The sequence below is a fragment of the Schistocerca americana genome, chromosome 8 (assembly GCF_021461395.2).
Source record: "Schistocerca americana isolate TAMUIC-IGC-003095 chromosome 8, iqSchAmer2.1, whole genome shotgun sequence".
Classification (NCBI taxonomy): Eukaryota; Metazoa; Arthropoda; class Insecta; order Orthoptera; family Acrididae; genus Schistocerca; species Schistocerca americana.
In genome coordinates, this window is record NC_060126.1 from 454,377,142 (window position 1) to 454,404,079 (window position 26,938).

The 26,938-nt window shown below is 42.8% G+C and overlaps 1 protein-coding gene and 1 pseudogene across 1 annotated transcript in view; both read right to left on the bottom strand.

Annotated features, from left to right (window-relative positions):
- The window catches only part of LOC124545917, a 123,025-nt gene that overhangs the window by 52,645 nt on the left and 43,442 nt on the right, over positions 1-26,938 (bottom strand). The window lies entirely within an intron of this gene.
- LOC124546111 lies at positions 15,822-15,939 on the bottom strand (annotated as a pseudogene).

Genomic DNA, 26,938 nt, shown 5'->3' on the forward strand with positions numbered 1-26,938 from the left:
ATAAACGATAAAACAACTTGGACCAGTGCAATATGGGTACTTAAGTGGGCGCATCGTTGAACGTTATGTCGACTACTGGCAGCCCTCTCTCTTTTTCCAGCAGCAGGATGCCTACACTGCTGGTTATTTGCATGGTGATGTCAACGCGGCTGCGACAGAGAGGTACAGGACCTCACTGCAGTCACCAGCAACCTCCAGCAGGCTGATTGTTCAAGTGGTCACCCACTGGTGTAAACGAGGGCTTCGGGTGCAAATAGACTGCCGACTCAAAGGAAGCGTTTCCAGGGCACAAGGAATCTCGGGTGCCGGTAGGCTGTGACGTGGTCAGCTGGTGGTTTTCAGCATTACTAGGTGCTATTGTCACACATTTCTGTATGGGTGCCATTTTAATTGGGCGGAATTTTCAAGTATAATGTCTGTACGTTGATCACCAGACTTTTAGATGCAACAATTGTGTACTGGGGCAAATCAGTTTCTACCCCACTTTCTATTGTTGCCAGTTGTATCAAAGATGTCGGCGATGACGTCATCCAAGGTGGCGGTGTGTATACTTGGCAAAAGCACCTCCTTCACTAACTTAAGTCACCCGACCGCCACCTCCTCCTAGGGATTTGCAGGAAAAGGACTCGACCAGTGCTGGACATAAATCTTTATTATTTTGCATGCACTATTTTCCTTAAACAATTAGAGGCACTACCACCACCCAGTGTGGTCGCCAAGGGGCCCAGACTACAACTGAGCTAGTACACAGTACCACCACCAGACGATGCTGTCATCCCTCCTGTCATGTAATCCAAGATGGTAGGGAGGGGGGGGGGGATGGCGGGAAACAGTGTGGTCGCAATGTGGTCTAGATCCAACTGACCTAGTACACAGTACCACTGCCAGAAGGCGCTCGCATTGGTGATATAATACAAGATGGCACCATGACATCAGCTGATGACACAAGTACCATTATCCAAGATGGTGCAAAACAGTGTGTTCACCATGAAGTCAGGGTCTAGCACACAGTAACCACCACCAGAGAGCGCTGTCGTCCATTCCGTGACGTAATCCAAGATGGCGGACCTGGGTGGGGGAAAATGGTGGAAAAAGGACTCTGCCTGTGCTGGATGTAAGTCTATATTTTGCAGTCAGTGTCTCCACCATGAGATCTAGAGTCCAACTGACCTAGTGCACAGTACTGCCACCAGAGGGTGCTGTCAACCCTCCTGTGACATAATCCAAGATGGTGGACTGGAAGGGGAAATGGGCCGAAAATGACTCAGCCTGTGCTGGGCTGCTGGAGAGAATAAGGAAGGAGTGTACTTTATTTATTTTGGAAGAGTTTATTAAGGGATGGAGTATATTTATCACACTGATACAAAATCCACGCTTTGACATACTTGGACTCATGCCACACAGCCCACAGATCTGTAAACTACTCCTAAATAACTCTCTGCAAACATGCAAACAACTCCTAAATTAGCAAAATAATTTTGGCACAGATATGTAAACTGCTCCTAAATATTGCAGTACACTGATGTGTAGACACGCTCAGTACTTGTAAACTGTCCAGTTAGTGAGTAGCACAGCCTACAGACCTGCTCGCAAAATAATGCACCAGACTATGCCCACCACCCCCCTATCCACTGGACCGCACATGCTCCCAGAAGTCGAGATGCACTGACAGCCCCTGGAAAGTGGCACAGTCGCCAGCTGCCAAGCCACACACAGGTGCCTGTTTGGATCCCTCAAGCATGAGGTGGTGACATCCCTTTCACATTTGGTACCTGAGAAATTCCTATCAAAATACGTGTTCACCCAAGCTCCGCTGCTGACGTGACCGGACGGGAGTGAAGACCTATTTGTGAGCCATAAGTCTCACTCCGCTGCCGATCGCATGTGCAAGTTTACCATTCCTGGCGCGATGACACATAGTTGCAGTGCACGTCCAGTGGGAGCACCGTTTGCAATTGTTTTCTGCAGACGAGACTTTCAGTGGTAAAGTTATTTTGCACAGTTCGCTAAATCGCACTGACAGTTAAACCCCGCAGAAGTTGTCTATGGATCATAAATAGATACAAGACTCACAAGAATAATCGAAGCCAAGAACATATTTACCAGCGTAACTACAATTAAATATCAAGATTGCTGCTACTGTCTGACGCAATCGATGTACAAATAATGTCTCCTCTTGATGGCTGTGGTTCTGGAACGAACCTCAGAATCTACAGCACACACAATTTTCCACATAAAAAGTCTCTCTCATACCCTCGCAATTATCGATGTGCTGAATCTATATGTCCCTCATGATAGGACACACACTCATCTTCTACGGTCATGCCACAACATAGGCCACAGTAACTTTACAATGCAATATATTCACATTCTACACAAACAGTGAGTCATCCACTATATCTGTGCAGCACCCGAAAAAATTATGGTACGCCTACACTCACACTGGCTATATGTCTCGATTCTCCTCCATTCTAGGAAATTATCTGACAAAGTCTTACAATCAGCGGTTCTAGAAGGTGACCCCAAACAAGTGTTATAAAGGACAGGCGTCAGGCACTATGTGTGTTAATGAATACCGCACCCACGGTCGTAATACTTGGAAAGACATAACCGATGCAGGTTGGTGTACTGTAATCATCACCACTATTGATAGAACAACGAGGGAAAATGCGATTTCGTTCTTCCTCGCCCTCCTTCCTCGCGGCACCCCATCCATCACGTGTTACCCTTCCTGCTTTCAACATACACAAACGTTCTCACCGCTATGTATAGACTCCTATATCCTAGCACAAAGGACGTCTTGTGAATGAATGGGGGATTATGATTGGCTTTTTTGAATTTACCCGCCGAATTACTGATGCCATCGCTGACCATATGTAAGGTTAAGTTAACAGTAAAAAAAGGAACCCAAGCCTTTGAACGAGTTTTTCTCAAAACACTGTTTTTAAAATTGGATGGAAAAATAACTTGAGAATGATATATACTACTTTTATCAGAATTTGTCAGTGGCGATCTAAACTGAAAAAAAATGGTTCAAATGGCTCTGGGCACTATGGGACTAAACACCTATGGTCATCAGTCCCCTAGAACTTAGAACTACTTAAACCTAACTAACCTAAGGACATCACAAAACACCCAGCCATCACGAGGCAGAGAAAATCCCTGACCCCGCCGGGAATCGGACCCGGAAACCCGGGCGTGGGAAGCGAGAACGCTACCGCACTACCACGAACTGCGGGCATCTAAACTGAATTCTCTGTCAGAGTACGTAGCCATTTTGCGATATTTTGCAAAGTGTACTTTCGGTGCAATCTTTTGTCTAGACTTTATAGGCGAAGGAAATGGCATTTGTTTCAGCACGCCACCAGTTTGTTGGAACTTGATATTTTTAAAATACCCTATGTCTGCTGAGAGAAAAAATATTGAAAATGACTTATAGAAAATTATTTTGTTACTGGACCAATAGGACGGATTCGAGAATTCCCCTCGATAACCATTGTTCCGACTGCAAGGTGTTCTGGTGCAGCGGTTACAGGGAGTGTCCGATGTGGACACAAAAAGGATTTGTAAGAGCCAAATGTGTAAAGAACAAAACTATATTATCAGATTTGCCTTTACTTTCTACACTGAAGCGGCAAAGAAACTGGTATAGGCATGCGCATTCAAATACAGAGATACGTAGACAGGCAGAATACGGCTCTGCTGTCGGCAACGCCCATATAAGACAAGTGTCTGGCGCAGTTGTCAGATCCGTTACTGGTGCAGCAATGGCAGGTTATCAAGATTTAAGAGTGTTTGAACGTGGTGTTATAGCCGGTGCACGAGCAATAGGACACAACATCTCCGAGGTAGCGATGTAGTGGGGATTTTCCCGTACGACCATTGCATGAGTGTGAATATGAGGAATCAGGTGAAACATCGACATCACTACGGACGGAAAAAGTTCCTGTAAGAACGGCACCTACAACGATTGACGATAATGGTTCAACGTGGCAGAAGCTGGTGCAGATTTCAGTGCTGGGCCATCAACAAGTGTCAGCGTGCGAACCATTCAACGAAACATCATCGATATCGGTACTTTCGGAGCCGAAGGCCCACTCGCATATCCTTGAGGACTGCACGACACAAAGCTTTACGCCTCGCCTGGGCCCGTCAGTTCTGTCATTGGATTGTTGACGACTGGAAACATGTTGCCTCGTCAGTCGAGTCTCGTTTCAAATTGCATCGAGCGGATGAGCGTGTACGGGTATGAAGGCAACTTGATGAATACGTGGACCCTTCATATCACCTGGGGAATGTTCAAGCTTGTGGACGCTCTGTAATGGTGTGGGGCGTGTGCTAGTGGAGTGATATGGGACGCCTAATACATTTACATACGACTCTGACAGGTGATAAGTGCGTAAGCATCCTGTCTGATCACCTTCGTCCATTCATGTCCATTGTGCGTTCCGGCGGACTTGGGCAATTCCAGTAAGACAATGAGACACCCCATAAGTCCAAAATTGCTACAGAGTGGCTGAGTTTGAACACTTCCGTTGGCCACCAAACTCCCCTAATATGAGCATTATTGAGCATATCTGGGGTATCTTGCAAAGTGCTGTTCAGAAGAGATTTCCACCCTCTCGTACTCTTACGGGCTCCTGGACAGCCCTGCAGGATTCATGGTGTCTATTCTCTCCAGACATTAGTGGAGTCCATGTCAAGTAGTGTTGCGCCACTCCTGTGTGCTCGCGGGGGCCCTACACGATATTGCGCAAGTGTACCAGTTTCTCTGACTCTTCAGTGTATTTTACTTGATAAAAGTCACGAATATCTCCTAATTTTCATGTGCTGTAAAAGGGCTACCCACTTAAAATTACAAGCTCGTTCTAAACAGTGATGTCTCCTATTCTGTATGTCAAAATTCTTACAGGTTTTTATATAAAACGAAAGTGAATATTCTACATACTTCTTCTTCATTTCTACATACTTATTTCGGAATATAGTCGCCCTGGAGACGAAAACATTTCTCCTAACCAGGGACCAGTTTACTGATACAGTCACTGTAGAATGTTTTACGTTGTTGATAGGGCGACAGGCTCGCCTCTGCTTGTACAGCTTCATAACTACCAAATTTAAGTCCTCAAAGGTGTTCGTTAAGCTATGGAAACAGACAGAAATTGGCAAGTCAGGACTGTATGGAGGATGTTCGATGGTAGTGAACGCCAGGTGTTGCAAATGTTGCAGCGCCAGTGAATCGTCAGGCATTGTAATGCTGACGAAGAGTGTGCAACACATGTGGACGAGTTCGTCGAATTCGAAACTCGATTACAGTATGATGTAGCTCACGCACGGTCATAGTTATGGTGGGCACAGCCATGTTACATGCTACAGTTCGACGTCCTCTTGTGCCAGAGCACTGCAAATATGTAGACGAGGAGGAGGAGGAGATTTAGTGTTAACGTCCCGTCGACAACGAGGTCATTAGAGACGGAGCGCAAGCTCGGGTTAGGGAAGGATGGGGAAGGAAATCGGCCGTGCCCTTTCAAAGGATCCATCCCGGCATTTGCCTGAAGCGATTTAGGGAAATCACGGAAAACCTAAATCAGGATGGCCGGAGACGGGATTGAACCGTCGTCCTCCCGAATGCGAGTCCAGTGTGCTAACCACTGCGCCACCTCGCTCGGTACAAATATGTAGACACGAAGAATAAAGATATAGAATCTACATCTACATCTACGTGATTACTCTGCTATTCACAATATAGTGCCTGGCAGAGGGTTCAATGAAGCACCTTCATGCTGTCTCTCTACCGTTCCACTATCGCACGGCATGCGGGAAAAACGAGCACTTAAATTTTTCCGTGCGAGCCCTGATTTATCTTATTTTATCGTGATGATCGTTTCTCCCTATGTAGGTGGGTGCCAACAGAATGTTTTCGCAATCGGAGGAGAAAACTGGTGACTGATGAGAAGATCCCGTCGCAACGAAAAACGCCTTTGTTTTAATGATTGTCACTCCAATTCACGTATCATGTTGAAACGTCCCCTCAGAAAAGTTTATGAATGACTGTGCTGATAAACCTCTTACATTATTTGATTTTGAAACAGCTGAGCAGAACTGAACGTACTCAGACATTTCGCTCTTTACCTATTCTGATCAACACTAAACTGACACACAATATTTTTAGCGCAACGGAATCTGACTTTCAAAAACCCCTACAAAAGAATGGCCCTGACTAACAATATCCTATACCTTTCATGAATCACTTACCTCACAAAAATCTTCGTTACTCGAACTAATGCAATACAGCGTGCGCCAATACTGCCAGCTGGATAAAAGATTGTAACTACTGAAGGCGCTAACTACTGATAGTCATAGTTAGCAAATGAAAGATTTTGATAGAGAACAAACAAAGTATTTACCTCAATAGTGTTCAAAAGTCATAATATATATATCAGTTCATGACATCCAGTCTTACAAATTTACTGTCTCTGATGGACACACGTCCAGATCATCCGCTCTCAAAACTGCGCCATCTCTCTCACGCATCCACCACTGCTGGCGGCTCACCTCCAACTGCGCAACGCTACGCACTGTTCACATCCAACTGCCCAACACTACAATAGCAGATTCCAACAATGCAAACCAGCCACAGACTGCACACAGCACAGTCAGTGATTTTCATATAGAGCGCTACTTGGCGTTACCAATATAAAAACCTAAATAGCCTACTTACAATGTCTGTGACACTATCTCCCCTGTTTCGCGATAATACAAAGAGAGCTGCCCTTCTTTGTACCTTTTCGATGTCATCTGTCAGTCCCACCTGATGCGCATCTCACACCGCACTGCAGTACTCCAGAATAGGGCGGACAAGCGTAGTGTAAGCAGTCTCTTTGGTAGACCTGTTGCACCTTCTAAGTGTTCTGCCTATGAATCGCAGTCTTTGGTTTGCTCTACCCACAATATTATCTATGTGATCTTTCCAATTTAGGTTATTTGTAATTGTAATCCCTAAGTATTTAGTTGAATTTACAGAATGTTAACAACGTTTATTTTATTTGAAAAGCACATTGAAAATTGGGAGGCATCACCTTTCAGCACGCCCTCGTATGTCTCCTCAAGGTGAAATCTTTTTCAAAAACGCAATGCAAGGCCATTCACGATGATCGCCCTCCTTTCCTTAGCCGTTTTTCTTTCCCTTGTATCACCCCACCCGTCACTTATCTGGTTTTGGTGTGTGTCCACCCCAGGTAACTGACTAACAGATCAACAGAGAGTGCAAAACTGCCGCAATGTATGATAACGCAAATAAAGTAATAAGGCCCTTCGACTCCTGATTGAACTGCGGTGGCAGTGTTGACATTAATTGATTCAGAATTTATCCCTTTTAATCATCACATTACATGACTCTCCTAACAGGCAGTGGTAATAAATTGCATTTGCGTGGAGTAAAGCACGATAAATTCCTATTGACTGACCCAGGTGTAATGAGAAGTGCGAGAAGAATTCTACAATACACGGCCCATAAAACCCTCGTGGAAACATTGCTGACATAATCCAACAAATTAGTCAGTGGCCGGAGCGGGCGCAATATCACCGAATTCAGCGTGGTGGCATGGCGTCGTTATGCGGACGTCGGCCGACCTCGTGGTGCTGCAAGGCTGCGCTCGTCTATTCACTTCTAGCTATCTTGCTCAGCACATAGCTGAACCAAAACTTTGTATCTCCAAGCTCAATCGTTCCGTTTGCTAAGTCCTAAACTGCAGAGATACTCACTCTCTCTCAGGCAAGCTGAGTAAAGAACGCCACGTCCGCACTCTAGGCAAGCTGGGAATGGAAGGGCACTACAGAGACTTCTCCCAGTCCGCTCTTCGCCTCGGTTTCACCTCCAGCGAAATCACTTACGCCAATTGCATGCACTGCACAGCAGAGCTCGCGTTAATTATGCGTCGCTTCCCAGTGCCGACCAATGCCTGCTCTGGAAAGTGAACAAATTCCCACAAAATTTCCCTTCCTCTCAACTTCTGCTATTTAGCTCCTCCCAGGCCACACCTCAAGGTTAGCATCTGCACAAAACACCTATATTTCCGGAATTCTGACTCCCAGGAGAGTACTTCAAATTCCTCGGTCCTACATTCCCATCGGAGGCCGGTGTATTTCATTCTGTCGCTCTTCATCCGATTTACTTCATACTCTGCGGACTGTGAATTCAGCGTGAAGTTGCTATAGTCATGAACACACATATTTTAACCTCTGTCGGCCGCTCCACCATAGCTTTGCACAGCTTACTAGCACATTTAACTGAAAACGTGACGACGGACATTTATCAACAGGCTTACAAGTTCTCTGTCTGCTTCCCGGTACACCAGCATCAGGTCAACCACCCACTCACTGTCACTCATCTCAAGGCAGCTGGAGGCCGCGCCCCGTTACCGCTTTTTCAGAGCTCTAGCCACCCTAAGCTGCCCATTGTCGCTTCCCTTCGCCGCTCCCCAGCCGGCCACGCTCAACTCTGTATACTTCCCTGGGATAAACTAGCCTCCAGTAAATCGACGCGTTTCCACAAAGTTTTCATGTCGTGTGAATTACTTTAAAACCATCACCCGACATTAATTATTCCAATACGTCCATACTATACCCTCTACAAAATGTATTGTGCCTTGTCAGTCATTTTTATTCAGCCCTACTGTTCGCTCAACGTGAGTTAGGTGATCTTTAATGACTTCATGTAAGGGGCATAGTTGTTGCCATCTTACACCCTGTACCAGGTTTTCGCAGCGCAATGTTACGTTCTCCTGGCCGTGCAGAGCGCCGTCAGAGGCCGGCGCACAGTGCCGGCTCCCAGTGACGCCCGGCGCCCGGCAGCCGCGCCGCGGGGCCCTGGCTGGGGCGGCGCTGCCACTGCCGCTGTCGCTACCTGCTTCGCCACTCCGCTGGCTGCAGATACAGGCGCAGCCGCTGCAACTTCCGCCCGCGTGCGCAGCGGGGCGGCAGGGCGGACGCCGAGCAGAGCGTGTTATTGTTGCGGTCCGCACGCCAGAGAGAGGCAGAGAGGGAAAGCCCCGGGGCTACAGCAGAGCTAGGGCGACGCGCGCGTCCGCCTGTGCCTACGCGTCCTGCGTGCTACGCGCTACGTGGCTCATCGAGGAAGAGTCGCAGAGGCGGGAGGCGAACAGGTGCTGCCGCCTCCACGCCCCGGGCGCAGCGGCTGCACTAACCAGGTACCGCACCGCCATCTCCTACGCCACCCTCTGCTTACCTGCTGTGCATCACAGGACCAGAACATGTGGTAGGGGTAACCCAGTGTCGATTTATTCTACACTGTTGGTTAAGTGTATTAGAAACCTCCCCCCTTCACATTCTATATACCTGACCTTGCACTTATTATGATTATCCAATACGGATATTTAGAACCGTGACTATATACTAAATGTACATAAGTTATACAGAACTGCAACCAGTCACTTTTTTGAACAATTATGTTTTATTACATGAACTGGTTTTCCAACCTTTTCAGGTTCATCTTCAGATGGTTTCAGGAAGTTACATCATCACTGCTAGCATAATGTTCGGTGCTGGCTCTATAACAAAAATATGGGTCACACTTTAATGTATCGCCATTACTGTAGATTATCTTTCGATATGGATGTAATTCAAGGTTTTTACTTACTGCGACAGTATAGGCGGCTTCTTTCGTTTAGTGTCCATCTGGCTGCCTCCATTTGGATGTTCAGTAGTTATATCAGTCTACGCCCTTCCACACAAACTATATTAATTTACACTCTGACAGTGAGACTATTGCAACATCCAGCATGCGCATTACAACTGTTGCTTGTAACAAAGATCTTGACAGAAAGATATGGCATAGGCCTACTTTGTCCAGAGGCGTAATTTTTTTGTTCTTTACATGTATTAAACTCGATATAAGGGCAAGTATTTTAGTCAGAATGGCGATAACATGAGAGCACAATATAAAATAAATAAATAAATTACTACGAGAACAAACTTCAGGTGATCTGATACCTTATTTCTATTTGTATATTACAGGCAGTTTAAAGCATTTTTTTTATCATGATTATCATTAACATGAGTACTCAGGAATCAATAATACAGAGTTATTGTAGCTGCAGTGAGATGCAGCTGTATGTATGACTAGGACCTTTATTTTTAAATTATTAACAAATCTTCAGATTAACTATTGACTTATTTCTGTTGTTATGTTAACATGATCTGGGGTCTTATGAAGAGTAGATCCTGTTTGTTTTAGCTAAAGGTATATGTATAAAAGTTATAGTGATTGTATTGGACTAAGCTGTTTGTATGGCTGTACACTTAATATTAAAAAAATCATGAACAAAAGTTCTTAAACTGTTGACTTATTTTTATTCTTACATTAGAGTGATCTGGAATACTGGTAAAGGCAGCTTCTGTTTGTTGCAGCTAGAATTAATACTGATTTATGTTAGCAGTAGAGGGCCTTAAATTTACGAATATAGTAAAAGTTTTATTCTGTGGTAGGATATTACATTGACACCAGTGTAGTTAGGATGTAAGGAGAGGGAGAGGGGGAGGTCGTTGGGAGGGGGGGGGATGGAGAGCTGGTGTAGGGTTCATTGAGTGGTTACTTGATTTGAACTAGTAGATCTTCACAGTTATGAAGGAAAAATTTGTTTCTCAGTTCAATTTGATCATTGAGTAGGTAGTCAGGTGCTGTATTTGTGTAGATAAGTAATTCAATTTCTTCAAGAAGGTCAAGTATTGTGCCTTTGTTGGCAAAATGGAGTATTTGGAGATTCTGTTCTATGTTGTTTGCAGAATGATTGTGTTGGGCAAGATGTGAGGCAAAGCTGGACTTGTTCAGGTTGTTAAGACGGAGTGCATCTATGTGTTCTTTAACTCTTGTTGTGAAGCTTCTACCCCTTTGTCCAATGTAGAAGCTTGGACGTGAGTTTCAAATCAGCTTGTACACATCTGACTTTTGATACTGTTGTATAGTGGTTTTCGTGCTGTGTATGATTTTATTTTGTATTTTGTTGTTGGTGAAGAAACTTATTTTTATGTTGTATGTCTTGAAGAGGTTGGAAATTTGGCCAGAAATCTTCTCTAGGAAAGGCAAGCTAATAAATGTACTCTTCTTGTTTGTGGGTGGTTGTTCAGCAGTTGGTGGATTAGTTTATCTATTACTGCAGGGTTGTAGCCATTGGTGGAGGCAATTGATATGTTAATTTCTGTTTCTTTTTGTCTTTCACTTGTGTCCATTGGGATTTTAAGCATGTGATTAACCATTGTTCTGGAGGATGCTTTTTTTATATTGGTCTGAATGGCAAGAAGATTTGTGTATGGTAACATTGGTGGTTGTTGGCTTTCTGAAAATTTGAAATTTATGCTTCTGATTTTTATTTGAGATTGTTTGATCAAGATAGTTAATGCCTTCTGCTGTTTCATGTTCTACTGTGAATTGTATTTTATTAAGTTCTTTGGCGAGATTAGCTATTTCTTCTGTTGTTCCATTGAACAGAATGAGTGTGTCATCAACACAGCATTTGTAATAAAACAGCTTATCTTTTAGTTGGGTTTTGGAACTAAAAACGTTGTTTACAAGGTTTTATATATATATATATATATATATATATATATATATATATATATATATATATATATATATATCTGCATGTCTGCTAGCAAGCCTGCAAGACTACTACACTTTGTCAGTCCATCTTCCTGAATGTAAAACTTGTTGTTGAAGAGGACGGAGTTGTGTGACAATATAAGCTCCAGGATCTCTATGAGTTCATAGATTTCAGCTGTACCCATTGTCCCATGTTTGAGTAAGTTATTTCTTATTAAACTAATTTCTATATAGGTTTACTATGTTAAGAGATGCAAATTTAGCTGTGACTGGGATGGAGATATCTTTTATACTATTGATATTGATGAGCTAATAACTGTTTTTAATGGAGAAGTTATTTTGAAATACATATGCCTTGCGGATAATGACATTACGTTTTTTGGTGATTTTATGGCTTGGGCTATTGATGGAGTTCACAATGGGATGTATCGGACATTCTGGTTTGGGGTCTTAGTCTGTGATCTCAGTTTTGGTGCTGATGGGTTCACCACTATACAGTGCTTTGTTTCTAATGGGGTCAACAAGAAGTTGCAGTTTTTAAGCAACTTTTTAATTTTATCATGGAGTTTTGGAGTAGGGTCATATGCTATTTCCTTCGTGTTATTCTTTCTGAAGAATTCACAAGTTTTGCTAATATAGTCTGATGCATATATGACAACAGGTGTGTTACCTTTGTCTGCTCTGTCAACGATGGCATTTTCAGTTGAAAGTTTCTTATTTATGTCACATAATGTCTTATGTTCAGTATTCATCTTATTGTCCATTTTGTTCTCGTGAGTGCTTCTCATAATGATGTTGTTTGCCTTACGAGCTATACCATTTTGTTCATTGTGTTTTAGTTTAGCTGCTGTGCATGCAATTTTTGTGCAAACTATGAGGTCTTTAATGTTGCTTTTATTTAGTGAGCGGGTAATGTTATGCTTAAGGCCTTCGTTTAACAGCTTTAATTCGTTACTACTGAAGCATATTTCTGTAGAATTTATCACTTTATCAAAAAACTTACTTTCTGTTTGAGAAGAGATACTGGGGTATTTCACTGCATTCTTTGAAATTAGAGCATTTATCTTTTTCTCGTGTCTTTGTTGAAATATTCATTGACATAGTCTAAGAAAACCATGAATACATGAGAAACAAGTTTATGGCTAAGTTCTAAGTGTATATTGTACAGCTTTGAATTGAGCAGACTTCCGAAGATGATGAATTTACCGTACAACTGGGCTTTTATGTGATTTTTAAGCGCTTCTTGCAACGTAACGTTATACTAATATGTACTACGACATTTAGCTTCCACATACACAGACGGAAAACAGATCGCAGTACTGAGAAAGTGTTGTACGGCATAAACAAAAGTTGGCAGGCGTGTTTATAAGTCTCAGAGGTGATGTCTATTCAGATTTCGCCCCAGTCCCATCAAAGTGGTGCTAGTAGCGTCACTAAGAGGATGCAAATCAGGTTTGCTTTAGATACACCCTGTAGCCGTTGTTAGTTGCCTCTGAGGCTGGACGAGGTGAGGTTAAGCCAGTCAAGAATGTCTTTAAGGTGACAAAGCCACTGTACAAGATTGCTGCTAGCGGTGGTCACGCGAATTTACGGTCGCAAGAAGATCGGGCTCTGGACGACCACATGGTTTCTACCGACAGGGAATATCATTCTGTTCGGCGTACGGGTCTTTCGCATCGTACTGCATCTGCAGCAGCAGTTTGAGCAGCAATTGCCACCACAGTGACACAAGGCCCAGTAGCATACATTCCACTGACCCCAAACCACAGCCATTTGCGGCTTGAGTGGCGTCAAGCGAGAGCTCATTGGAGGACAAAAAAATGGCTCTGAGCACTATGGGACTTAACTTCTGAGGTCATCAGTCCCCTAGAACTTAGAACTACTTAAACCTAACTAACCTAAGGACATCACACACATCCATGCCCGAAGCAGGATTCGAACCTGCGACCGTAGCGGTCGCGCGGTTCCAGACTGAAGCGCCTAGAACCGCTTGGCCACTCCGGCCGGCCATTGGAGGACAGGGTGGAGGTATGTTGGGATTTCTGGTGATAGCTCGTTTTGCGTCGGTGATGGCCGTGTGTTGGTTAGAAGGAGTCTAGTTAAGGGCCTGCTAACAATCTATCTGTATGGTAGACACACTGGGCCTACACCTGGGGTTATGACTAAGAGTACGATTACACGTGACAGCAGGAACGCTCTCGTGGTTCTCGCACACAACCTGACTGCAAATCTCTACGTCAGTCTCGTGAGTCCACCTGCTGTGCTGCCATTCACGCTCACGGGGTGCTTTCCAATGGGATACTGGTCGCCCTCATACTGCTGTTGTATCCAAAGAGCCTCTGTAGAGTGTCGACATGTTGCCTTGATCTGCTCGATCACCAGATCTCTCTACAATGGATCGCATTTGGGACATCATCGGACGGTAAATTGAGCGTCATCCACGAACAGCATTAACCGTCCCTGTATTGACCGACGTGGTGCAACAGGCATGGAACTCCGTCCCCCTAACTGAGATCCGGCACCTGCACAACAAAATGTATGCACGTTTGCTTTCAACATTCCGGTGGCTACACTGGTTATTCCTGTACCAGTAGTTCACATTTGCAATGGTTTATCTCGCGCTTACACTAATCTGTGATCTTGCAATGTTAATGATTTAAATACGTTGCTGGAGAAATTTATTCTTGTAACTTCATTACTCTATATTAATTATTTCTTAATGTTTTCCGATTTTTTCCGTCAGTGTATATGGACTTTTAATTTTGATAGAAATATAGCTTTTATGCGCAGAGATGTAATCGGAATATGGAACATTAATTGTAGACACGTTACCTCTCCCTCCCCCAGTTCAGGACAATACTGTGACATGAAGTCTAATACAGGGACAGTAGAGTTAAATTTATCGGTCGCCACGATAGTTTGAACTAGTGTTTCTTTATGCCACGTATTAGTGACTTTGTTACAAGCTTATCCTGCCTTGTGAATTTTCTTTCACCCACACGCATAAAAGGGCTTGCCACAAAGTTTGCCAATTTGGTATGATTCATTTATCTAATTTTCTTAAAATCCAAATAGTTATACACCTATCCTCATTGGAACAAAATAAGAATGAAAACAAGTAAACTGAATTAAGCTTGGTAACTAAGCAATACTTCTGCACACTCATTTACGCGTACGCTTAGTGAAATCGTATGAAAAAAAAGAAAGAGGAAGGTAAAAGTTCACAACACTTCTAAGTGTTGGATCCATACCTACAAATCCGATGGTATGAGGAACAACGACGTAATGACATATTCAATACAATTTTCTTAAAAACTGTATGTTACGATTAGAAAAAAAGTTACAATGCGAAATAAAACTTTTTTTTACTAAACCATTCACAGACGTCAAAAAAAAAAAAAAAAAAAAAAAAGGTTCAAATGGCTCTGAGCACTATGGGACTTAACATCTGAGGTCATCAGTACCCTAGAACTTAGTACTACTTAAACCTAACTAACCGAAGGCACCACACACATCCACGCCCGAGGCAGGATTCGAACCTGCGACTGTAGCTGTCTTGTGGTTCCAGACTGAAGCGCCTAGAACCGCTCGGCCACACAGGCCGGCTCACAGACGTCCTTAAATTAATTAATGCGACTTGTTGTCTACAATTTCAATTTTTACAGTTGGTTCTGCAGATCTGTGTGCCGTCAGAAAGGTACTTCTGTAGTCTACGGAATAACTTTCTTCATTTTCCAATGGGTGAAGAAAATTTTTGTAAAATCTGACGCATATGTAGAATGATGTACACATAGGCATAGAGACGTGCAGTATTCTGCTTTACCTGTTTTCAAATAAGTTTCCACCAGAATTGAAAAAAGGAATAATCCATGGATTTTAAATCTAAACTGAAGCATTTTGTCACGACTCATTCCTTCTAACCTGTTGGGACGTTCGCCGAGAGGAAATTAAACAGCTTCAAGCGTTACAGTGTTGATGTCGGTAAATACCCAGCTGCTTGTCGTCTGCATAAAGCACTCCGTCTTCTTGCTACCATCGGGACCATCCGACAGCCGTGTCATCCGCAGCTGAGAATGCGGAGAGGAGGGACATGTGGTCAGCACACCGCTCTCCCAGTCGTTATGATGATTTTCTTTGATCGGAGCCGCTACTATTCGGTCGAGTAGATCCCCAAGCGGCATCACGAAGCTGAGTGCACCCCGAAAAATGGCAACAGCACATGGCGACCCAGACGGTCACCCACCCAAGTGCCGATCACGCCCGACAGCGCTTAACTTCAGTGATCTGACGGGAACCGGTGCATCCACTGCGGAAAGGCCGTTGCCTTGTCGTCTGCATAGGATTCGTGTAAATTTTATGTCATCAATTATTAACTTTCATTATATAAATTTCATGTACTAGGTCGTTCCATGACCACGGAGATTTGCTCCCCTATTTAGTCCTAGGGAACTAGACGAAAAAATTTAATAACCTATATATACATATTTCTATCACCTTACCTCCAGTTAGACAGCTCTTAGAAGCTATCGGTAGTAACAGAAAGCTTCCAAGTAATGTATAAACTCGTTTTCGCATCTACAAACAAAATAATTTTGTGACCAGTTCATGTGTAAACCACACACTTGCTGCTTTCATCACTAACGGCAGTACTATGCAAGAACACACTGCACCAGAGCCACTGTTGAATTTTGTTCCGAATTACAGTCGCAAGTAAATACCCCACCCAGAAACATACTCAGTTTCACGGTATCTGTAATGAAATAATTTCTGAAAAAAGCTGCATAAATAATCAGTCAGACCTTGAGAAGATTTCAAAGTTGTACAATAATTGGAAAAATTTTTTAGATGTTTGGGAATGTAAACTTCCTTGCTTCACAAAATGGAATAAAAAGACCTAGTATGTCTTGACAACAATATCAACGGGCTATTGTGGCGATTGGTAAACAATGCATACACACACTTTGATTTAACAGTCTGTAAGGGTATGAAATGGAACGATCATATAGGAACAGTCGCGCTTCAAGCAGATGGCAGACTTTGGTTCATTGGTAGGATACTAGGGAAATGCAATCAGTCTACAAAGGAAACTGCTTACAAAACAGTAGTGATATCCATCCACGAATATTGTTCCTATACCAAATGAAACTACTGTAACAGGGGATATCGAACTTACACATCAGCACGAAAGATCACAGGTCTGTTTGACCCACTTGAGAGAGTCACTAATGTGTTCGCAAAAATTGAAACCACAAACTTTTGAAGACAGACGGAATGTATTCTGTGGAAGCCTGTATAGTAAGTTTCAAGAGCACACGTCACGTGATGAATGTAGGAATATATTATTCATCGCCGACATATCACTCTCGTATGAACCGCGAAGAAAAGGTTAGAATAGTTACAGTGTGAATATAGGCTGTAGATACTACTGTTTTGTTACTAATTGAACGTGGCTACAAGATTATTGTGCTGTGGTTCAAATGGCTCTGAGCACTATGGGACTTAACATCTGAGGTCATTAGTCCCCTAGAACTTAGAACTACTTAAACCTAACTAACCTAAGGACATCACACACATTTATGTCCGAGGCAGGATTCGAACCTGAGACCGTAGCGGTCACGCGGTTCCAGACCCAGAACCGCTCGGCAACACCGGCCGGCTTATTGAGCTGTGGCTAGCAATGGATTCCATATGGTCTAAAAGTGGTTTCTGATAAAAATAACAGTTGTAGGAGATAACAGAGAAATTGTACAGACGACACGACAGGCGGACCAGCTAAAATTTAAATATATTTTTCCAAATCCACATTAAAATGCGATGTAGTCTGTTACAATATAAAAACTAGTACTCGAGCTACAGTTAAACCAAACCTGGCATGAAAATGTCTTGCTTCAGGTCAAGAGAAATAAAGCAACTGACTGAAACATAAATAAGAGTCTTTATAACTCGTGCAGGCACTGTTTATAGTGTACACAGACAGTTACTTTAAAATGATTAGTAGCCAAGAGACTTGAGTCCAGGCAGTGACATCACAAAATACCTGTAGAGAAAACATGTCTAGCTTCATCACGCTTACCGGACGGGATTCTATCGGTTGAATTACCTATCACTGCTGCACTAACTCGAGCTGCACGATCCATGGCTGTCACGAATAACAGGAAGCGTGCACGCAGACACTAACACGTTGGCAGCACCCACACTAGTGAGGATAACGAGCTACTCGAACAGGGAACTGCGACCGACTGAGATGGTGAACTCCTCCCGCGACACATTTTTTTTTAACACAGATAGCATACCAAATTAGGCGTCCTCCAGCAGAAAGGAAACCTGTAGAAAACCAAACCGGACTGGTAGTAACGATCTGGCGATAAATTAGAATTTTTGCAGCCAAGATCACGTGCTGAAATATTTTTATTTCCCAAATGATCTGTTTCGACAGAGTCCAGCTGTCATCTTCTGATCTACAATACACCACGAAGAAAACATTACTACTACAATCTGCATAACTTTACAACTGGTAAAAACGTGGAAAAACATAATAACCAGATCACTTTCTTTTTGTTTACATAAATTTTTTTCTTTATTGTTAATTCACTGCCAAAAATGGGGTGGGCTGGCCGCGGCACAATACGCCGCTGTTCAGCCAAGAGAGTTACAGAAAGAACATAGTCACATGAGAAAAGAACACAAAACAGAGAATGGTATAAAGTGATAAAAAAACAAGAATAAAAATAGATGAGTATAAACTGTAGATTTAAAAACAACATAGACGAGAGCGACAGACACATACCTAGAATGAACACTGTGAGTCGACACAAAAAACAAAGAAACACCAGTGGGAACACAAAGGAATGATGCTGGCGACACTGTTGGTGCTGGTGGAACGTAGCACTGCACCCAGCACTGGAGTAACACTGACACCACAGCGAAAATGTTAAAAATCACTGCACTGAATGGGACCTACCACCGGGTGAAGGGAGGAGGGGGGGGAAGAAAAGGGAGGGGAAGAGGTGGTAGGGGGAATTCCAGGAGGGGGGTAGGAGGGGGCAGTGGAGGAGAGAAGGAGAGGAGCTAGAAGCCCAGGGGGGTGAAAAAGAGAAAGAAGGCGTTCAGCAGGGGGAAAAGGAGGAAGAAAAGAAGGGGGAGAGGGAGGAAGATAGGGAGCCCTGGGGAGGGTGGGGGAGAAAGAGGAGGGATTAGATCTTGTAGGAGGGGTAGATGGAAGGCACAAAGACATCATCCAGGAGGGAGAGTTGGCGGAAGGCACCTTGGATTAGGGTATGGAGTGTATGCTGATGGAGACCAAGTGGGACACTGTGGTACAGGTGCAGCAGTGGGATAGGGTGGGATAGGATGGGGGAAACGAAAGGATGGGGGGGGGGGGGGATCCAGTTTGCGGGAGACATATGGGATCTGTATTCGTTCTAGGAACAGGAGGAGATGGGGGCAGGAAATCAGATCATAAAGGATCCGTGTGGGGGATAGGAGACACATGCAATATGCAAGGCGCAGTGCATGGCTCTCAAGGATTTGGAGGGGTTTGTAGTAGGTGGGGGGGGGGCAGGGATCCAAGTGGGGTGGGCATAACATAGGATGGGGCGGACTTACAGGTATGTAGGATAGTGGAAGTGTCTAATCCTCATGTTCGACCAGAGAGGAGTTTGAGGAGTCGGAGATGGTTACGTGCCTTGGCTTGGACTGTGAGGCGATCGGGGGTTCAGGAAAGGTGGCTGTCAAGGGTGATGCCAAAGTACTTGAGGGCAGGAGTAAGGGCAATGGGGCGGCCACAGATGGTAAGGTAGAAATCTAGGAGGCGGAAGAGGGGGTGGTGTGGCCTATGATGATTGCCTGGGTCTAGGAGAGATTGATCTTAAGGAGCCATTGGTTGCACCATGTGGTGAACAGGTCAAGGTGGGGCTGGAGGAGGCGCTGGGAACGTTGGGGGGAGGGGGCAAGAGCAAGGAAGGCGGTGTCATCGGCATATTGCACCTGTTTCTCCTGTATAGAAATTAGCAATTGGCGGTATCTTAATTATACGCAATCTTATATCTGATCGTCTTTCATTGTTTTTCGCGTTTTTTTTATTTTCCTGTTCTGACATGTACAATAAATTACTTTCAGTGAATTGATACTTCCTTTATATTTATTTTACTAAATCTTTTTATCGGCAGAGATGATTGTGGTAGAATGATAGCAATAGGAAAGGAATATAAAGAAACGGGTTGGTTTCTAAGCAAACGAGATTATTGAGCATATTTAAATTAGCTTATGGATTATAATAAATAGCATCAGAAGGAAGATGTTAAATAACTGATATCAAGAAAAAGGTAAAAACATTCTTTAATATGAAGATTCTTCCAGCAGGAGGGGCTGTAAACCCTCTCTTTGTGCAGTCTGCAATAAACATATTTTCGTCTTCTCGAGGACTTTTTTTGTCCTGCAGTCACGTAATCTGTTGAGTTCCAGTGCGAGACTATGATACTGTTACTCCTGTTGTAATTCAAAGAGTATAAGTGACAACAGTTTTACGCTACACGACGTACATTATTACCTATTCCTATGGGAAAATAAGAATGACAGTTTGTGGAAGTTTTTGTTATTCAACTGTTCACAAAAACGAATCGAAACATGGCCCGGCAAATAGTAATTTGGCGATGTTAATTACAGAAAATGCTGCAAAGTTTACACGCCCCGTGTAAATATGTGCAATTCATTGGAACAAAAATTTCGAACGAAAATAAGTCACGTAATATTTATTGTTGCCGCTGCGTATGAAGCTCTCTCTTTAATTGCATATGATTTCATTTCACGCCGTTCCGTAATATTTGTATGTCGGAGCACTGTCACTGACGCAATAATAATGCAACACGGGCAGTAAAAAAAAAGAGACGGATTCACCAAATTCCGACTGCGGCAGAAAATAAAGGCTGATTGAAAAAGTGTCGCAAATTGAGAATTACATGTAGCAGCCGATGTGTGACAAAAAATCAAACAGTGGGACTTAAAAAAAAGAGGAAAACCCAACACTAGGAGGATAAAAAGACATAGCAGACGCCACAGCTTAAGTGAACCGTTAAAATCGAACAGTGTGGCGTGCAGAAATCCGATAATGTGTTAACCTCGCATGCGTGCATTCCACTCCCGAAAATGTTTGTTTTTTGTTGTAACGCAGCCGATCCGCTTTAATGAGTCGCAGTGTTTGCATTCCAGCAGATGGTGTTCGAACACACGCTCGTGCGCGCGGAGCCGGTCACACGCATCCTCGCACTGGGTCGGTTCGCAAAACACATCCCCCTCTCGGCCCCCCCCCTCCCTCCCTAGGGAGAGGGAGGGGAGCTGCGAAAATTCGATTCCACGGTGACTAACCACGCGTATCCCTTTCGTTCTCACTCCTGCGCTAGACGCCACGCAGGTTGTCGGGGACGCCTAGAGCTTGTCACAGCACAGTCAAGTGCATATTAGGTTAGGTATCCTGCCACCGTGATCATGTACAACGGTAATTTCTTGGGGTGCAAGTTCCGTGAACACTGGTTGCTTTACAGGAAATCACCTAAAGTCTGCCACCGAAAGAGATGGCGCACTGGTTAGCACTCTACACTCGTGTTCGTGATCGGGTGGACAAGGGTTCATACCCGCGTCAGGCCGTCCTGATTTCCGTTTTCCGTGATTTACCTAACTCGCTTCAGGCAAATTCTGGGATGGTTCCTTAAAAAAGGGTACGGCCGACTTCCTTGACTATCCTTCCCTAATCCGATGGAACCTGTCACCTGGCTGTTTGGTCATCTCTCCCGAATCAGTCAAGCAACTAAAGTTTGTCGAAAGATGCATTTCGTTTAATGTTCAGGTGCGACTTTAAATTGCATCAGAGCATGGAGCCTGACTGGTTTCGAGGAAACAGTTGCACTTATCCTGATGCTCCAGTACTCCAGCTTCTTGGAGACAAAATTTTTCAAATGAGTGTGAATTCCTATGGGAGCAAACTGCTGAGGTCATCCGTCCGTAGACTTACGCACTACTTAAACTAACTTAATCTAACTTACGCTAAGGACAACACACACATCCATGTCCGAAGGAGGACTCGAACCTCCGGCGTGAGGCGCGACGCAATTAGTGGCATGGCGCCTCTAACCACGCGGCTATTCCACGCGGCTTCATGGAGACGAGCTGGGAGAGATAGTATTTGTAGGTTGCGTAGTTCCGCGTCTGGCCCAGTGGAAGCGGCAAACACGTCACATTGGGATGGCTCTCACCCCTTTACAGCTCATAATGCAGACTAACCCTACAACATTTCACCTTCTCATTCATATGACCATAAGTCATATGACCGGTTATACCATTTTGAACAGCAGCAGAAAATGGTATAACAGGTGTAGAATTCGTTATGAATAGGAAGGTAGGGCAGAGGGTGTGTTACTGTGAACAGTTCAGTGACCGGGTTGTTGTAATCAGAATCGACAGCAGACCAACACCGACAACGATAGTTCAGGTATACATGCCGACGTCGCAAGCTGAAGATGAACAGATAGAGAAAGTGTATGAGGATATTGAAAGGGTAATGCATTATGTAAAGGGGGACGAAAATCTAATAGTCATGGGCGACTGGAATGCAGTTGTAGGGGAAGGAGTAGAAGAAAAGGTTACAGGAGAATATGGGATTGGGACAAGGACTGAAAAAGGAGAAAGACTAATTGAGTTCTGTAACAAGTTTCAGCTAGTAATAGCGAATACCCTGTTCAAGAATCACAAGAGGAGGAGGTATACTTGGAAAAGGCCGGGAGATACGGGAAGATTTCAATTAGATTACATCATGGTCAGACAGATTCCGAAATCAGATACTGGATTGTAAGGCGTACCCAGGAGCAGATATAGACTCAGATCACAATATAGTAGTGATGAAGAGGAGGCTGAAGTTCAAGACATTAGTCAGGAAGAATCAATACGCAAAGAAGTGGGATACGGAAGTACTAAGGAATGACGAGATACGTTTGAAGTTCTCTAACGCTATAGATACAGCAATAGGGAATAGCGCAGTAGGCAGTACAGTTGAAGAGGAATGGACATCTCTAAAAAGGGCCGTCACAGAAGTTGGGAAGGAAAACATAGGTACAAAGAAGGTAGCTGCGAAGAAACCATGGGTAACAGAAGAAATACTTCAGTTCATTGATGAAAGGAGGAAGTACAAACACGTTCCGGGAAAATCAGGAATACAGAAATACAAGTCGCTGACGAATGAAATAAACAGGAAGTGCAGGGAAGCTAAGACGAAATGGCTGCAGGAAAAATGCGAAGACATCGAAAAAGATATGATTGTCGGAAGGACAGACTCAGCATACAGGAAAGTCAAAACAACCTTTGGTGACATTAAAAGCAACGGTGGTAACATTAAGAGTGCAACGGGAATTCCATTGTTAAATGCAGAGGAGAGAGCAGATAGGTGGACAGAATACATTGAAAGCCTCTATGAGGGTGAAGATTTGTCTGATGTGATAGAAGAAGAAACAGGAGTCGATTTAGAAGAGATAGGGGATCCAGTTTTAGAATCGGAATTTAAAAGAGCTTTGGAGGACTTACGGCCAAATAAGGCAGAAGGGATAGATAACAGTCCATCAGAATTTCTAAAATCATTGGGGGAAGTGGCAACAAAACGACTATTCACGTTGGTGTGTAGAATATATGAGTCTGGCGACGTACCAACCGACTTTCGGAAAAGCATCATCCACACAATTCCGAAGACGGCAAGAGCTGACAAGTGCGAGAATTATCGCACAATCAGCTTAACAGCTCATGCATCGAAGCTGCTTACAAGAATAATACACAGAAGAATGGAAAAGAAAATTGAGAATGCGCTAGGTGACGATCAGTTTGGCTTTAGGAAAAGTAAAGGGACGAGAGAGGCAGTTCTGACGTTACGGCTAATAATGGAAGCACGGCTAAGGAAAAATCAAGACACTTTCATAGGATTTGTCGACCTGGAAAAAGCGTTCGACAATATAAAATGGTGCAAGCTGTTCGAGATTCTGAAAAAAGTAGGGGTAAGCTATAGGGAGAGACGGGTCATATACAATATGTACAACAACCAAGAGGGAATAATAACAGTGGATGATCGAGAACGAAGTGCTCGTATTAAGAAGGGTGTAAGACAAGGCTGTAGCCTTTCGCCCCTACTCTTCAATCTGTACATCGAGGAAGCAATGATGGAAATAAAAGAAAGGTTCAGGAGTGGAATTAAAATACAAGGTGAAAGGATATCAATGATACAATTCGCTGATGACATTGCTATCCTGAGTGAAGTGAAGAAGAATTAAATGATCTGCTGAACGGAATGAACAGTCTAATGAGTACACAGTTTGGTTTGAGAGTAAATCGGAGAAAGACAAAGGTAATGATAAGTAGTAGAAATAAGAACAGCGAGTAACTTAACATCAGGATTGATGGTCACGAAGTCAATAAAGTTAAGGAATTCTGCTACCTAGGCAGTAAAATAACCAATGACGGACGGAGCAAGGAGGACATCAAAAGCAGGCTCACTATGGCAAAAAAGGCATTTCTGGCCAAGAGAAGTCTACTAATATCAATACCGGCCTTAATTTGAGGAAGAAATTTCTGAGGATGTACGTCTGGAGTACAGCATTGTATGGTAGTGAAACATGGACTTTGGGAAAACCGGAATAGAAGAGAATCTATAACACTCCCTCTCTGCTAACTATTGTACCATAACCTCAATGCCAGAAGCAGGTTGTAACATAAAACAATTTTGTAAAAGTAACTATGGCACAAAGCAACAGAGCAGTGTTACCCTCTGAGAGGAATTTTGTTAAGTTGACCGTATTGTTCCTAATGGAAGTGGCTTATCGGAAATGAGAGTCAGAATTACGTTAATATTGGAATAGTGACAAACAAAATTTTGCCTAGCTATACTATTCCTAGAATAAGGGAAACGGTCGCCAGCCTAATTAGGCAAGAGAAAGATTAACATTCTCGTTTATGAAAGTAGGTATAAGTAACTATAATGGACAACACTACAAACACAACCTAGACTGAGCAACTCTCGAGTGCAATGAACTCTGACACACATATGTTATAAGATTGAAGCTAACAACTGGAGCAGCACAAAAAAAAAAAAAAAAAAAACTATTTGCAAAATTATAACACGTACAGAAAAACACTACCACTTTCAGGGTTTACACAAACTGAGTGGTCTTTATACTGTTAATATGCACACAAGAGAGACAAACACTTGGCATACATGAGAATGTAACGTTTCACAACTGCAGCTTTCTCACTTTTACTACAACGAAACACAATGTTGACAAAATTGCAAGAAACTGACTCACCTTTTGGAATTTACCACAGACAACAACGTGATCATTTACTTTATAAGACTCAGCCTAAAGTTTGAAGTTGGTAACAGCACTTTAAATAACAGTTTCAATAGGAAAATTATTATTGGACAAATAACATTTGCTTTAACTCACTCTGTTACCACACTAGCTTTAACTATCTTTCCAATAAGTTCAAGAGGCATTATTTAACAAAGCTCTAGGCTTCAACGTACTTTCAGTAAGGACACTCGGTAATCACTTTACTTCAAACGGAGAGGACCCTGAGAGGTGTTATGATGAGGAGTAAAATCAAGGTAGGTAAATAAATTCCTATATGAATTACCTTATATTTCAGCACACTAACACATCCCTTAGGCTGATCCTTCACTGTACATCAATATAGTATTACGTTACAGTGATTGCGCAATGTGGTGGCAACTGCATGTTGGTAGGTGGAATTACAGGTAGAATTGCCGGACTTTATCGTATCTTCATGGCGACGATTCATACAAATTCCAGAATAGATCCAGCTATTTATCCACCCATCCGAGGCATTGGAAAGAAGCAGTAAAAGCCTCTCTCTGAATCAGCATGATATGCACCTTTACATTGACAGTGCACAGACTGGTAGCTCCTTTCCGACTGGTGGCTCGTCTCCGACTCGTAGCTCGCCTCCGACTGACTATCAGTTCCACCTTTTCCACCTAGGCCAACCACAATTTGCGCGCGCTACACAGTTCCGTTCCCGAGGGGAACCACTACACCATTTACATACAAACTAACTAAGAACCCTAAGTGAGGATCAGCAATTTACATAACAGCAAACAAATACATTAAATAAAACAGAACATTTTCACATATTGACACTTCTACAAAAAATTATTCACACAAAATTACAATTACATACAATAAGTTCTGTTCCCTCCAAATGGGACAAAGAATACAAATTGCAGATACACAACTTTGCATAGAATCAAATCATGACATCAAAGGTTTGACAAAGAAAAGAATACACAATTTTATGCTATTGATTTGAACACATTCACAGGCGATCAACAATGTAACATTAAATAAAGCAAAACGAATCCATACAGCATAAGAGCTGTGGTGTTACACATGCCCCATGTTTCATTGAAGTTTCCCATCAGGGATACTTCAAGGAAACATCCATAACACCTAAGTGGTGCTGGCTGCAAAAAAAAAAAAAAGTTTATTCCATCCAACTTCAGTTGGGAGAAAAAAAAAACACACACACACACATTACAAATATACAGTATATACACTAAGAAATTGCATGTATTTCTTCCAAAATATTTTCAAAGTAAAATATCTAAAGCAATTTTCAATTTCACACTGGTTTAAGGAAACTAATTTTGCACCATTACACAAGATATCTTTAAGCATGTTCTTTTCATACACACACAGTTCAATTAATAGGCAATCAGTACACAACTCATCTACATATAAGTAGAATAGGAAAAGCCTTTAAATAATATGAAAAAAAATTAAACTCATATACAATAGCACAGAACATTTTAACTTAGCAAAACAGAAGTTTGTTTCTCAATAATTTTAAAGAAATGTAAAATTTCACAGACACACAAGCATATTAATGATCACAGTATATTTTACAAGGTTCAGCAATTAATGAAATATTGAAAATTTCAGTTTGCATCCGGATATGCACAATTATTTATACAAACAACTATGAGAAACCTTTTCCAACTGACTCCTTAAATACCAAAGTAACTTTGCAAGGTTGTTTCAAAATAATTAACTTTAAAGCTGCTCTTCATTAATAGCAGTCCAAAATATTTGTTACACATAAACACACTAACATATTCAGAGCCTATCTTTAATCATCACTGCTGTGTTTCAAAACAAGGCAGTCCAAAACTTTACGTTATTTCAAAAAACCTAGTATCAAAAACATCTACATCCATTTAAATAAGATTCCTTATACATTTTATAATAACTTTTCACTGACTTCAATAAGAATAGTCAG